The sequence below is a fragment of the Aquarana catesbeiana genome, linkage group LG04 (assembly GCF_042186555.1).
Source record: "Aquarana catesbeiana isolate 2022-GZ linkage group LG04, ASM4218655v1, whole genome shotgun sequence".
NCBI classification, from domain to species: domain Eukaryota; kingdom Metazoa; phylum Chordata; class Amphibia; order Anura; family Ranidae; genus Aquarana; species Aquarana catesbeiana.
The window spans coordinates 37,601,928-37,617,037 of record NC_133327.1 but is presented as its reverse complement, the minus strand read 5'-3'; the positions used below and the strand labels follow the sequence as shown (position 1 = coordinate 37,617,037).

At 45.4% G+C, this 15,110-nt stretch overlaps 9 non-coding genes across 9 annotated transcripts; all 9 read left to right on the top strand.

Moving 5' to 3' along the window:
• Nucleotides 1-1,022: 1,022 nt before the first annotated feature.
• Nucleotides 1,023-1,094, top strand: TRNAQ-UUG (transfer RNA glutamine (anticodon UUG)). Its single transcript has one exon. It is a non-coding gene; the product is annotated as a tRNA-Gln (tRNA).
• A 1,122-nt stretch (nucleotides 1,095-2,216) lies between these two features.
• TRNAQ-UUG (transfer RNA glutamine (anticodon UUG)) lies at nucleotides 2,217-2,288 on the top strand. The gene has a single exon. It is a non-coding gene; the product is annotated as a tRNA-Gln (tRNA).
• Nucleotides 2,289-3,410: 1,122 nt separating this feature from the next.
• On the top strand, nucleotides 3,411-3,482 carry TRNAQ-UUG (transfer RNA glutamine (anticodon UUG)). The gene has a single exon. It is a non-coding gene; the product is annotated as a tRNA-Gln (tRNA).
• Nucleotides 3,483-4,604: 1,122 nt separating this feature from the next.
• Nucleotides 4,605-4,676, top strand: TRNAQ-UUG (transfer RNA glutamine (anticodon UUG)). The gene has a single exon. It is a non-coding gene; the product is annotated as a tRNA-Gln (tRNA).
• Nucleotides 4,677-6,991: 2,315 nt separating this feature from the next.
• Nucleotides 6,992-7,063, top strand: TRNAQ-UUG (transfer RNA glutamine (anticodon UUG)). Its single transcript has one exon. It is a non-coding gene; the product is annotated as a tRNA-Gln (tRNA).
• A 1,122-nt stretch (nucleotides 7,064-8,185) lies between these two features.
• Nucleotides 8,186-8,257, top strand: TRNAQ-UUG (transfer RNA glutamine (anticodon UUG)). The gene has a single exon. It is a non-coding gene; the product is annotated as a tRNA-Gln (tRNA).
• Nucleotides 8,258-11,649: 3,392 nt separating this feature from the next.
• Nucleotides 11,650-11,721, top strand: TRNAQ-UUG (transfer RNA glutamine (anticodon UUG)). The gene has a single exon. It is a non-coding gene; the product is annotated as a tRNA-Gln (tRNA).
• Nucleotides 11,722-12,843: 1,122 nt separating this feature from the next.
• On the top strand, nucleotides 12,844-12,915 carry TRNAQ-UUG (transfer RNA glutamine (anticodon UUG)). The gene has a single exon. It is a non-coding gene; the product is annotated as a tRNA-Gln (tRNA).
• Nucleotides 12,916-14,045: 1,130 nt separating this feature from the next.
• On the top strand, nucleotides 14,046-14,117 carry TRNAQ-UUG (transfer RNA glutamine (anticodon UUG)). The gene has a single exon. It is a non-coding gene; the product is annotated as a tRNA-Gln (tRNA).
• Nucleotides 14,118-15,110: the final 993 nt, after the last annotated feature.

The following is a 15,110-nucleotide window of genomic DNA, read 5'->3' as shown; positions in this document are numbered from 1 at the left end:
GTGGATATAGTGAGCGTGGCCAGTGTAGATTTCTTCTTGGAATATGAATTTGTGTCTTACGGCCACAAAGGCCAGTGATAGCAGAAAAGGCTGCTAACATGGCTGGTTGTGGATGTATTGAGCGTGGTCAGCGTGACCTTCTTTGGAGGCTCAGCGTAGATTTCTTCTTGGAATATGAATTTGTGTCTTATGGCCACAAAGGCCAGTGATAGCAGAAGCTGCTAACTTGCTGTTTGTGGATGTAGTTTGCGTGGTCAGCCGATTGCCAAGGCAAAATGATGACGCAGAGAGCTGTATTTAAAGAGTATATCTGCAACCCTAAGTACTTTTACCAGGAGCAGGAGGGAGGGGCTAAGTTCTCCTCGTTGCTCAAATTTAGCAGTACATGACAATTAGGGAAATTCATCTTATGACCACCCCACCCAACACCATCTTTGTCAAAGTTTTCTGTCCAAAGACAAGTTTTCAAGTTCAGAGGACATGGATGCTTCAGAACACCTGTGGAATTTAACACTGGTGTATCTATTTCTCCCAGTTTCTCCCATCTTCAAAGTTCTCAACAGGCCTCATCTCTACTCCTCCACAGTGATTGCCAGCATCCCATTTTGGCCCCAAAGACCTTGATTTCCTGTTCTCCCATTACTCACTCCTGAAACTCCAATTCTGCTTGCACCATCTCTGGACTTCCTCCATCATAAACAGTTCCTGCACTCTTGTCCTGCAAAGAATACATCTGTGGGCACGCAGTTTGAAAGGCATAGGCCAGCGAGCCCAGTGTGCTCTTCTCAGATCATTTGTTCTCTCCTAAAGCCCACCACCAGCCTAACCTGCAGCAGATACATTAATTTTGCCTTGGAGAGGTCTTTTTGACCCTTTCTTTCCCCTTGGTATGCAACATGTTCTGGAGTTGGTCTCAGGGTAAGTTCTATTAAGATTCAAATTTAATAGGGTTAAAGGGGAAGGGGGCTTAACCTCCGGACATATGTATACAACAAAATGGAGAGCATATGAGATGGCTCAAGGGTTCCATGGTGTAATGGTTAGCACTCTGGACTTTGAATCCAGCGATCCGAGTTCGAATCTCGGTGGGACCTACTTTGGAGGCGCAGTGTAGATTTCTTCTTGGAATATGAATTTGTGTCTTACGGTCACAAAGGCCAGTGATAGCAGAAGCTGCTGCTAACGTGGCTGGTTGTGGATATAGTGAGCGTGGCCAGTGTAGATTTCTTCTTGGAATATGAATTTGTGTCTTACGGCCACAAAGGCCAGTGATAGCAGAAAAGGCTGCTAACATGGCTGGTTGTGGATGTATTGAGCGTGGTCAGCGTGACCTTCTTTGGAGGCTCAGCGTAGATTTCTTCTTGGAATATGAATTTGTGTCTTATGGCCACAAAGGCCAGTGATAGCAGAAGCTGCTAACTTGCTGTTTGTGGATGTAGTTTGCGTGGTCAGCCGATTGCCAAGGCAAAATGATGACGCAGAGAGCTGTATTTAAAGAGTATATCTGCAACCCTAAGTACTTTTACCAGGAGCAGGAGGGAGGGGCTAAGTTCTCCTCGTTGCTCAAATTTAGCAGTACATGACAATTAGGGAAATTCATCTTATGACCACCCCACCCAACACCATCTTTGTCAAAGTTTTCTGTCCAAAGACAAGTTTTCAAGTTCAGAGGACATGGATGCTTCAGAACACCTGTGGAATTTAACACTGGTGTATCTATTTCTCCCAGTTTCTCCCATGTTCAAAGTTCTCAACAGGCCTCATCTCTACTCCTCCACAGTGATTGCCAGCATCCCATTTTGGCCCCAAAGACCTTGATTTCCTGTTCTCCCATTACTCACTCCTGAAACTCCAATTCTGCTTGCACCATCTCTGGACTTCCTCCATCATAAACAGTTCCTGCACTCTTGTCCTGCAAAGAATACATCTGTGGGCACGCAGTTTGAAAGGCATAGGCCAGCGAGCCCAGTGTGCTCTTCTCAGATCATTTGTTCTCTCCTAAAGCCCACCACCAGCCTAACCTGCAGCAGATACATTAATTTTGCCTTGGAGAGGTCTTTTTGACCCTTTCTTTCCCCTTGGTATGCAACATGTTCTGGAGTTGGTCTCAGGGTAAGTTCTATTAAGATTCAAATTTAATAGGGTTAAAGGGGAAGGGGGCTTAACCTCCGGACATATGTATACAACAAAATGGAGAGCGTATGAGATGGCTCAAGGGTTCCATGGTGTAATGGTTAGCACTCTGGACTTTGAATCCAGCGATCCGAGTTCGAATCTCGGTGGGACCTACTTTGGAGGCGCAGTGTAGATTTCTTCTTGGAATATGAATTTGTGTCTTACGGTCACAAAGGCCAGTGATAGCAGAAGCTGCTGCTAACGTGGCTGGTTGTGGATATAGTGAGCGTGGCCAGTGTAGATTTCTTCTTAGAATATGAATTTGTGTCTCACAGCCACAAAGGCCAGTGATAGCAGAAGTGGCTGCTAACATGGCTGGTTGTGGATGTATTGAGCGTGGTCAGCGTGACCTTCTTTGGAGGCTCAGCGTAGATTTCTTCTTGGAATATGAATTTGTGTCTTATGGCCACAAAGGCCAGTGATAGCAGAAGCTGCTAACTTGCTGTTTGTGGATGTAGTTTGCGTAGTCAGCCGATTGCCAAGGCAAAATGATGACGCAGAGAGCTGTATTTAAAGAGTATATCTGCAACCCTAAGTACTTTTACCAGGAGCAGGAGGGAGGGGCTAAGTTGTCCTCGTTGCTCAAATTTAGCAGTACATGACAATTAGGGAAATTCATCTTATGACCACCCCACCCAACACCATCTTTGTCAAAGTTTTCTGTCCAAAGACAAGTTTTCAAGTTCAGAGGACATGGATGCTTCAGAACACCTGTGGAATTTAACACTGGTGTATCTATTTCTCCCAGTTTCTCCCATGTTCAAAGTTCTCAACAGGCCTCATCTCTACTCCTCCACAGTGATTGCCAGCATCCCATTTTGGCCCCAAAGACCTTGATTTCCTGTTCTCCCATTACTCACTCCTGAAACTCCAATTCTGCTTGCACCATCTCTGGACTTCCTCCATCATAAACAGTTCCTGCACTCTTGTCCTGCAAAGAATACATCTGTGGGCACGCAGTTTGAAAGGCATAGGCCAGCGAGCCCAGTGTGCTCTTCTCAGATCATTTGTTCTCTCCTAAAGCCCACCACCAGCCTAACCTGCAGCAGATACATTAATTTTGCCTTGGAGAGGTCTTTTTGACCCTTTCTTTCCCCTTGGTATGCAACATGTTCTGGAGTTGGTCTCAGGGTAAGTTCTATTAAGATTCAAATTTAATAGGGTTAAAGGGGAAGGGGGCTTAACCTCCGGACATATGTATACAACAAAATGGAGAGCGTATGAGATGGCTCAAGGGTTCCATGGTGTAATGGTTAGCACTCTGGACTTTGAATCCAGCGATCCGAGTTCGAATCTCGGTGGGACCTACTTTGGAGGCGCAGTGTAGATTTCTTCTTGGAATATGAATTTGTGTCTTACGGTCACAAAGGCCAGTGATAGCAGAAGCTGCTGCTAACGTGGCTGGTTGTGGATATAGTGAGCGTGGCCAGTGTAGATTTCTTCTTAGAATATGAATTTGTGTCTCACAGCCACAAAGGCCAGTGATAGCAGAAGTGGCTGCTAACATGGCTGGTTGTGGATGTATTGAGCGTGGTCAGCGTGACCTTCTTTGGAGGCTCAGCGTAGATTTCTTCTTGGAATATGAATTTGTGTCTTATGGCCACAAAGGCCAGTGATAGCAGAAGCTGCTAACTTGCTGTTTGTGGATGTAGTTTGCGTGGTCAGCTGATTGGCAAGGCAAAATGATGACGCAGAGAGCTGTATTTAAAGAGTATATCTACAACCCTAAGTACTTTTACCAGGAGCAGGAGGGAGGGGCTAAGTTGTCCTCGTTGCTCAAATTTAGCAGTACATGACAATTAGGGAAATTCATCTTATGACCACCCCTCCCAACACCATCTTTGTCAAAGTTTTCTGTCCAAAGACAAGTTTTCAAGTTCAGAGGACATGGATGCTTCAGAACACCTGTGGAATTTAACACTGGTGTATCTATTTCTCCCAGTTTCTCCCATCTTCAAAGTTCTCAACAGGCCTCATCTCTACTCCTCCATAGTGATTGCCAGCATCCCATTTTGGCCCCAAAGACCTTGATTTCCTGTTCTCCCATTACTCACTCCTGAAACTCCAATTCTGCTTGCACCATCTCTGGACTTCCTCCATCATAAACAGTTCCTGCACTCTTGTCCTGCAAAGAATACATCTGTGGGCACGCAGTTTGAAAGGCATAGGCCAGCGAGCCCAGTGTGCTCTTCTCAGATCATTTGTTCTCTCCTAAAGCCCACCACCAGCCTAACCTGCAGCAGATACATTAATTTTGCCTTGGAGAGGTCTTTTTGACCCTTTCTTTCCCCTTGGTATGCAACATGTTCTGGAGTTGGTCTCAGGGTAAGTTCTATTAAGATTCAAATTTAATAGGGTTAAAGGGGAAGGGGGCTTAACCTCTGGACATATGTATACAACAAAATGGAGAGCGTATGAGATGGCTCAAGGGTTCCATGGTGTAATGGTTAGCACTCTGGACTTTGAATCCAGCGATCCGAGTTCGAATCTCGGTGGGACCTACTTTGGAGGCGCAGTGTAGATTTCTTCTTGGAATATGAATTTGTGTCTTACGGTCACAAAGGCCAGTGATAGCAGAAGCTGCTGCTAACGTGGCTGGTTGTGGATATAGTGAGCGTGGCCAGTGTAGATTTCTTCTTGGAATATGAATTTGTGTCTCACAGCCACAAAGGCCAGTGATAGCAGAAGTGGCTGCTAACATGGCTGGTTGTGGATGTATTGAGCGTGGTCAGCTTTACCTCCTTTGGAGGCTCAGCATAGATTTCTTCTTGGAATATGAATTTGTGTCTCATGGCCACAAAGGCCAGTGATAGCAGAAGCTGCTAACTTGCTGTTTGTGGATGTAGTTTGCGTGGTCAGCCGATTGCCAAGGCAAAATGATGACGCAGAGAGCTGTATTTAAAGAGTATATCTGCAACCCTAAGTACTTTTACCAGGAGCAGGAGGGAGGGGCTAAGTTGTCCTCGTTGCTCAAATTTAGCAGTACATGACAATTAGGGAAATTCATCTTATGACCACCCCACCCAACACCATCTTTGTCAAAGTTTTCTGTCCAAAGACAAGTTTTCAAGTTCAGAGGACATGGATGCTTCAGAACACCTGTGGAATTTAACACTGGTGTATCTATTTTCCCAGTTTCTCCCATCTTCAAAGTTCTCAACAGGCCTCATCTCTACTCCTCCATAGTGATTGCCAGCATCCCATTTTGGCCCCAAAGACCTTGATTTCCTGTTCTCCCATTACTCACTCCTGAAACTCCAATTCTGCTTGCACCATCTCTGGACTTCCTCCATCATAAACAGTTCCTGCACTCTTGTCCTACAAAGAATACATCTGTGGGCACGCAGTTTGAAAGGCATAGGCCAGCGAGCCCAGTGTGCTCTTCTCAGATCATTTGTTCTCTCCTAAAGCCCACCACCAGCCTAACCTGCAGCAGATACATTAATTTTGCCTTGGAGAGGTCTTTTTGACCCTTTCTTTCCCCTTGGTATGCAACATGTTCTGGAGTTGGTCTCAGGGTAAGTTCTATTAAGATTCAAATTTAATAGGGTTAAAGGGGAAGGGAGTTTAACCTCCGGACATATGTATACAACAAAATGGAGAGCATATGAGATGGCTCAAGGGTTCCATGGTGTAATGGTTAGCACTCTGGACTTTGAATCCAGCGATCCTAGTTCGAATCTCGTTGGGACCTACTTTGGAGGCGCAGTGTAGATTTCTTCTTGGAATATGAATTTGTGTCTTACAGTCACAAAGGCCAGTGATAGCAGAAGCTGCTGCTAACGTGGCTGGTTGTGGATATAGTGAGCGTGGCCAGTGTAGATTTCTTCTTGGAATATGAATTTGTGTCTCACAGCCACAAAGGCCAGTGATAGCAGAAGTGGCTGCTAACATGGCTGGTTGTGGATGTATTGAGCGTGGTCAGCGTGACCTTCTTTGGAGGCTCAGCGTAGATTTCTTCTTGGAATATGAATTTGTGTCTTATGGCCACAAAGGCCAGTGATAGCAGAAGCTGCTAACTTGCTGTTTGTGGATGTAGTTTGCGTGGTCAGCCGATTACCAAGGCAAAATGATGACGCAGAGAGCTGTATTTAAAGAGTATATCTGCAACCCTAAGTACTTTTACCACTAGCAGGAGGGAGGGGCTAAGTTGTCCTCGTTGCTCAAAATTAGCAGTACATGACAATTAGGGAAATTCATCTTATGACCACCCCACCCAACACCATCTTTGTCAAAGTTTTCTGTCCATAGACAAGTTTTCAAGTTCAGAGGACATGGATGCTTCAGAACACCTGTGGAATTTAACACTGGTGTATCTATTTCTCCCAGTTTCTCCCATGTTCAAAGTTCTCAACAGGCCTCATCTCTACTCCTCCACAGTGATTGCCAGCATCCCATTTTGGCCCCAAAGACCTTGATTTCCTGTTCTCCCATTACTCACTCCTGAAACTCCAATTCTGCTTGCACCATCTCTGGACTTCCTCCATCATAAACAGTTCCTGCACTCTTGTCCTGCAAAGAATACATCTGTGGGCACGCAGTTTGAAAGGCATAGGCCAGCGAGCCCAGTGTGCTCTTCTCAGATCATTTGTTCTCTCCTAAAGCCCACCACCAGCCTAACCTGCAGCAGATACATTAATTTTGCCTTGGAGAGGTCTTTTTGACCCTTTCTTTCCCCTTGGTATGCAACATGTTCTGGAGTTGGTCTCAGGGTAAGTTCTATTAAGATTCAAATTTAATAGGGTTAAAGGGGAAGGGGGCTTAACCTCCGGACATATGTATACAACAAAATGGAGAGCGTATGAGATGGCTCAAGGGTTCCATGGTGTAATGGTTAGCACTCTGGACTTTGAATCCAGCGATCCGAGTTCGAATCTCGGTGGGACCTACTTTGGAGGCGCAGTGTAGATTTCTTCTTGGAATATGAATTTGTGTCTTACGGTCACAAAGGCCAGTGATAGCAGAAGCTGCTGCTAACGTGGCTGGTTGTGGATATAGTGAGCGTGGCCAGTGTAGATTTCTTCTTAGAATATGAATTTGTGTCTCACAGCCACAAAGGCCAGTGATAGCAGAAGTGGCTGCTAACATGGCTGGTTGTGGATGTATTGAGCGTGGTCAGCGTGACCTTCTTTGGAGGCTCAGCGTAGATTTCTTCTTGGAATATGAATTTGTGTCTTATGGCCACAAAGGCCAGTGATAGCAGAAGCTGCTAACTTGCTGTTTGTGGATGTAGTTTGCGTGGTCAGCTGATTGGCAAGGCAAAATGATGACGCAGAGAGCTGTATTTAAAGAGTATATCTACAACCCTAAGTACTTTTACCAGGAGCAGGAGGGAGGGGCTAAGTTGTCCTCGTTGCTCAAATTTAGCAGTACATGACAATTAGGGAAATTCATCTTATGACCACCCCTCCCAACACCATCTTTGTCAAAGTTTTCTGTCCAAAGACAAGTTTTCAAGTTCAGAGGACATGGATGCTTCAGAACACCTGTGGAATTTAACACTGGTGTATCTATTTCTCCCAGTTTCTCCCATCTTCAAAGTTCTCAACAGGCCTCATCTCTACTCCTCCATAGTGATTGCCAGCATCCCATTTTGGCCCCAAAGACCTTGATTTCCTGTTCTCCCATTACTCACTCCTGAAACTCCAATTCTGCTTGCACCATCTCTGGACTTCCTCCATCATAAACAGTTCCTGCACTCTTGTCCTGCAAAGAATACATCTGTGGGCACGCAGTTTGAAAGGCATAGGCCAGCGAGCCCAGTGTGCTCTTCTCAGATCATTTGTTCTCTCCTAAAGCCCACCACCAGCCTAACCTGCAGCAGATACATTAATTTTGCCTTGGAGAGGTCTTTTTGACCCTTTCTTTCCCCTTGGTATGCAACATGTTCTGGAGTTGGTCTCAGGGTAAGTTCTATTAAGATTCAAATTTAATAGGGTTAAAGGGGAAGGGGGCTTAACCTCTGGACATATGTATACAACAAAATGGAGAGCGTATGAGATGGCTCAAGGGTTCCATGGTGTAATGGTTAGCACTCTGGACTTTGAATCCAGCGATCCGAGTTCGAATCTCGGTGGGACCTACTTTGGAGGCGCAGTGTAGATTTCTTCTTGGAATATGAATTTGTGTCTTACGGTCACAAAGGCCAGTGATAGCAGAAGCTGCTGCTAACGTGGCTGGTTGTGGATATAGTGAGCGTGGCCAGTGTAGATTTCTTCTTGGAATATGAATTTGTGTCTCACAGCCACAAAGGCCAGTGATAGCAGAAGTGGCTGCTAACATGGCTGGTTGTGGATGTATTGAGCGTGGTCAGCTTTACCTCCTTTGGAGGCTCAGCATAGATTTCTTCTTGGAATATGAATTTGTGTCTCATGGCCACAAAGGCCAGTGATAGCAGAAGCTGCTAACTTGCTGTTTGTGGATGTAGTTTGCGTGGTCAGCCGATTGCCAAGGCAAAATGATGACGCAGAGAGCTGTATTTAAAGAGTATATCTGCAACCCTAAGTACTTTTACCAGGAGCAGGAGGGAGGGGCTAAGTTGTCCTCGTTGCTCAAATTTAGCAGTACATGACAATTAGGGAAATTCATCTTATGACCACCCCACCCAACACCATCTTTGTCAAAGTTTTCTGTCCAAAGACAAGTTTTCAAGTTCAGAGGACATGGATGCTTCAGAACACCTGTGGAATTTAACACTGGTGTATCTATTTCTCCCAGTTTCTCCCATCTTCAAAGTTCTCAACAGGCCTCATCTCTACTCCTCCATAGTGATTGCCAGCATCCCATTTTGGCCCCAAAGACCTTGATTTCCTGTTCTCCCATTACTCACTCCTGAAACTCCAATTCTGCTTGCACCATCTCTGGACTTCCTCCATCATAAACAGTTCCTGCACTCTTGTCCTACAAAGAATACATCTGTGGGCACGCAGTTTGAAAGGCATAGGCCAGCGAGCCCAGTGTGCTCTTCTCAGATCATTTGTTCTCTCCTAAAGCCCACCACCAGCCTAACCTGCAGCAGATACATTAATTTTGCCTTGGAGAGGTCTTTTTGACCCTTTCTTTCCCCTTGGTATGCAACATGTTCTGGAGTTGGTCTCAGGGTAAGTTCTATTAAGATTCAAATTTAATAGGGTTAAAGGGGAAGGGAGTTTAACCTCCGGACATATGTATACAACAAAATGGAGAGCATATGAGATGGCTCAAGGGTTCCATGGTGTAATGGTTAGCACTCTGGACTTTGAATCCAGCGATCCTAGTTCGAATCTCGTTGGGACCTACTTTGGAGGCGCAGTGTAGATTTCTTCTTGGAATATGAATTTGTGTCTTACAGTCACAAAGGCCAGTGATAGCAGAAGCTGCTGCTAACGTGGCTGGTTGTGGATATAGTGAGCGTGGCCAGTGTAGATTTCTTCTTGGAATATGAATTTGTGTCTCACAGCCACAAAGGCCAGTGATAGCAGAAGTGGCTGCTAACATGGCTGGTTGTGGATGTATTGAGCGTGGTCAGCGTGACCTTCTTTGGAGGCTCAGCGTAGATTTCTTCTTGGAATATGAATTTGTGTCTTATGGCCACAAAGGCCAGTGATAGCAGAAGCTGCTAACTTGCTGTTTGTGGATGTAGTTTGCGTGGTCAGCCGATTACCAAGGCAAAATGATGACGCAGAGAGCTGTATTTAAAGAGTATATCTGCAACCCTAAGTACTTTTACCACTAGCAGGAGGGAGGGGCTAAGTTGTCCTCGTTGCTCAAAATTAGCAGTACATGACAATTAGGGAAATTCATCTTATGACCACCCCACCCAACACCATCTTTGTCAAAGTTTTCTGTCCATAGACAAGTTTTCAAGTTCAGAGGACATGGATGCTTCAGAACACCTGTGGAATTTAACACTGGTGTATCTATTTCTCCCATCTTCAAAGTTCTCAACAGGCCTCATCTCTACTCCTCCACAGTGATTGCCAGCATCCCATTTTGGCCCCAAAGACCTTGATTTCCTGTTCTCCCATTACTCACTCCTGAAACTCCAATTCTGCTTGCACCATCTCTGGACCTCCTCCATCATAAACAGTTCCTGCACTCTTGTCCTGCAAATAATACATCTGTGGGCACGCAGTTTGAAAGGCATAGGCCAGCGAGCCCAGTGTGCTCTTCACAGATCATTTGTTCTCTCCTAAAACCCACCACTAGCCTAACCTGCAGCAGATACATTAATTTTGCCTTGGAGAGGTCTTTTTGACCCTTTCTTTCCCCTTGGTATGCAACATGTTCTGGAGTTGGTCTCAGGGTAAGTTCTATTAAGATTCAAATTTAATAGGGTTAAAGGGGAAGGGGGCTTAACCTCCGGACATATGTATACAACAAAATGGAGAGCATATGAGATTGCTCAAGGGTTCCATGGTGTAATGGTTAGCCCTCTGGACTTTGAATCCAGCCATCTGAGTTCGAATCTCGGTGGGACCTACTTTGAAGGCGCAGTGTAGATTTCTTCTTGGAATATGAATTTGTGTCTTACGGTCACAAAGGCCAGTGATAGCAGAAGTGGCTGCTAACATGGCTGGTTGTGGATGTATTGAGCGTGGTCAGCGTGACCTTCTTTGGAGGCTCAGCGTAGATTTCTTCTTGGAATATGAATTTGTGTCTTATGGCCACAAAGGCCAGTGATAGCAGAAGCTGTTAACTTGCTGTTTGTGGATGTAGTTTGCGTGGTCTGCCGATTGCCAAGGCAAAATGATGATGCAGAGAGCTGTATTTAAAGAGTATATCTGCAACCCTAAGTACTTTTACCAGGAGCAGGAGGGAGGGGCTAAGTTGTCCTCGTTGCTCAAATTTAGCAGTACATGACAATTAGGGAAATTCATCTTATGACCACCCCACCCAACACCATCTTTGTCAAAGTTTTCTGTCCAAAGACAAGTTTTCAAGTTCAGAGGACATGGATGCTTCAGAACACCTGTGGAATTTAACACCGGTGTATCTATTTCTTCCAGTTTCTCCCATCTTCAAAGTTCTCAACAGGCCCCATCTCTACTCCTCCACGGTGATTGCCAGCATCCCATTTTGGCCCCAAAGACCTTGATTTCCTGTTCTCCAATTACTCACTCCTGAAACTCCAATTCTGCTTGCACCATCTCTGGACCTCCTCCATCATAAACAGTTCCTGCACTCTTGTCCTGCAAAGAATACATCTGTGGGCACGCAGTTTGAAAGGCATAGGCCAGCGAGCCCAGTGTGCTCTTCACAGATCATTTGTTCTCTCCTAAAGCCCACCACTAGCCTAACCTGCAGCAGATACATTAATTTTGCCTTGGAGAGCTCTTTTTGACCCTTTCTTTCCCCTTGGTATGCAACATGTTCTGGAGTTGGTCTCAGGGTAAGTTCTATTAAGATTCAAATTTAATAGGGTTAAAGGGGAAGGGGGCTTAACCTCCGGACATATGTATACAACAAAATGGAGAGCGTAAGAGATTGCTCAAGGGTTCCATGGTGTAATGGTTAGCCCTCTGGACTTTGAATCCAGCGATCTGAGTTCGAATCTCGGTGGGACCTACGTTGAAGGCGCAGTGTAGATTTCTTCTTGGAATATGAATTTGTGTCTTACGGTCACAAAGGCCAGTGATAGCAGAAGCTGCTGCTAACGTGGCTGGTTGTGGATATAGTGAGCGTGGCCAGTGTAGATTTCTTCTTGGAATATGAATTTGTGTCTCACAGCCACAAAGGCCAGTGATAGCAGAAGTGCCTGCTAACATGGCTGGTTGTGGATGTATTGAGCGTGGTCAGCGTGACCTTCTTTGGAGGCTCAGCGTAGATTTCTTCTTGGAATATGAATTTGTGTCTTATGGCCACAAAGGCCAGTGATAGCAGAAGCTGCTAACTTGCTGTTTGTGGATGTAGTTTGCGTGGTCAGCCGATTGCCAAGGCAAAATGATGACGCAGAGAGCTGTATTTAAAGAATATATCTGCAACCCTAAGTACTTTTACCAGGAGCAGGAGGGAGGGGCTAAGTTGTCCTCGTTGCTCAAATTTAGCAGTACATGACAATTAGGAAAATTCATCTTATGACCACCCCACTCAACACCATCTTTGTCAAAGTTTTCTGTCCAAAGACAAGTTTTCAAGTTCAGAGGACATGGATGCTTCAGAACACCTGTGGAATTTAACACTGGTGTATCTATTTCTCCCAGTTTCTCCCATCTTCAAAGTTCTGAACAGGCCTCATCTCTACTCCTCCACAGTGATTGCCAGCATCCCATTTTGGCCCCAAAGACCTTGATTTCCTGTTCTCCAATTACTCACTCCTGAAACTCCAATTCTGCTTGCACCATCTCTGGACTTCCTCCATCATAAACAGTTCCTGCACTCTTGTCCTGCAGAGAATACATCTGTGGGCACGCAGTTTGAAAGGCATAGGCCAGCGAGCCCAGTGTGCTCTTCTCAGATCATTTGTTCTCTCCTAAAGCCCACCACCAGCCTAACCTGCAGCAGATACATTAATTTTGCCTTGGAGAGGTCTTTTTGACCCTTTCTTTCCCCTTGGTATGCAACATGTTCTGGCGTTCGTCTCAGGGTAAGTTCTATTAAGATTCAAATTTAATAGGGTTAAAGGGGAAGGGGGCTTAACCTCCGGACATATGTATGCAACAAAATGGAGAGCGTATGAGATTGCTCAAGGGTTCCATGGTGTAATGGTTAGCACTCTGGACTTTGAATCCGGCGATCCGAGTTCGAATCTCAGTGGGACCTACTTTGGAGACGCAGTGTAGATTTCTTCTTGGAATATGAATTTGTGTCTTACGGTCACAAAGGCCAGTGATAGCAGAAGCTGCTGCTAACGTGGCTGGTTGTGGATATAGTGAGCGTGGCCAGTGTAGATTTCTTCTTAGAATGTGAATTTGTGTCTCACGGCCACAAAGGCCAGTGATAGCAGAAGTGGCTGCTAACATGGCTGGTTGTGGATGTATTGAGCGTGGTCAGCGTGACCTTCTTTGGAGGCTCAGCGTAGATTTCTTCTTGGAATATGAATTTGTGTCTTATGGCCACAAAGGCCAGTGATAGCAGAAGCTGCTAACTTGCTGTTTGTGGATGTAGTTTGCGTGGTCAGCCGATTGCCAAGGCAAAATGATGACGCAGAGAGCTGTATTTAAAGAATATATCTGCAACCCTAAGTACTTTTACCAGGAGAAGGAGGGAGGGGCTAAGTTGTCCTCGTTGCTCAAATTTAGCAGTACATGACAATTAGGGAAATTCATCTTATGACCACCCCACTCAACACCATCTTTGTCAAAGTTTTCTGTCCAAAGACAAGTTTTCAAGTTCAGAGGACATGGATGCTTCAGAACACCTGTGGAATTTAACACTGGTGTATCTATTTCTCCCAGTTTCTCCCATCTTCAAAGTTCTGAACAGGCCTCATCTCTACTCCTCCACAGCTCCACAGTGATTGCCAGCATCCCATTTTGGCCCCAAAGACCTTGATTTCCTGTTCTCCAATTACTCACTCCTGAAACTCCAATTCTGCTTGCACCATCTCTGGACTTCCTCCATCATAAACAGTTCCTGCACTCTTGTCCTGCAGAGAATACATCTGTGGGCACGCAGTTTGAAAGGCATAGGCCAGCGAGCCCAGTGTGCTCTTCTCAGATCATTTGTTCTCTCCTAAAGCCCACCACCAGCCTAACCTGCAGCAGATACATTAATTTTGCCTTGGAGAGGTCTTTTTGACCCTTTCTTTCCCCTTGGTATGCAACATGTTCTGGAGTTCGTCTCAGGGTAAGTTCTATTAAGATTCAAATTTAATAGGGTTAAAGGGGAAGGGGGCTTAACCTCCGGACATATGTATGCAACAAAATGGAGAGCGTATGAGTTTGCTCAAGGGTTCCATGGTGTAATGGTTAGCACTCTGGACTTTGAATCCAGCGATCCGAGTTCGAATCTCGGTGGGACCTACTTTGGAGGCGCAGTGTAGATTTCTTCTTGGAATATGAATTTGTGTCTTACGGTCACAAAGGCCAGTGATAGCAGAAGCTGCTGCTAACGTGGCTGGTTGTGGATATAGTGAGCGTGGCCAGTGTAGATTTCTTCTTGGAATATGAATTTGTGTCTTACGGCCACAAAGGCCAGTGATAGCAGAAAAGGCTGCTAACATGGCTGGTTGTGGATGTATTGAGCGTAGTCAGCGTGACCTTCTTTGGAGGCTCAGCGTAGATTTCTTCTTGGAATATGAATTTGTGTCTTATGGCCACAAAGGCCAGTGATAGCAGAAGCTGCTAACTTGCTGTTTGTGGATGTAGTTTGCGTGGTCAGCCGATTGCCAAGGCAAAATGATGACGCAGAGAGCTGTATTTAAAGAGTATATCTGCAACCCTAAGTACTTTTACCAGGAGCAGGAGGGAGGGGCTAAGTTCTCCTCGTTGCTCAAATTTAGCAGTACATGACAATTAGGGAAATTCATCTTATGACCACCCCACCCAACACCATCTTTGTCAAAGTTTTCTGTCCAAAGACAAGTTTTCAAGTTCAGAGGACATGGATGCTTCAGAACACCTGTGGAATTTAACACTGGTGTATCTATTTCTCCCAGTTTCTCCCATGTTCAAAGTTCTCAACAGGCCTCATCTCTACTCCTCCACAGTGATTGCCAGCATCCCATTTTGGCCCCAAAGACCTTGATTTCCTGTTCTCCCATTACTCACTCCTGAAACTCCAATTCTGCTTGCACCATCTCTGGACTTCCTCCATCATAAACAGTTCCTGCACTCTTGTCCTGCAAAGAATACATCTGTGGGCACGCAGTTTGAAAGGCATAGGCCAGCGAGCCCAGTGTGCTCTTCTCAGATCATTTGTTCTCTCCTAAAGCCCACCACCAGCCTAACCTGCAGCAGATACATTAATTTTGCCTTGGAGAGGTCTTTTTGACCCTTTCTTTCCCCTTGGTATGC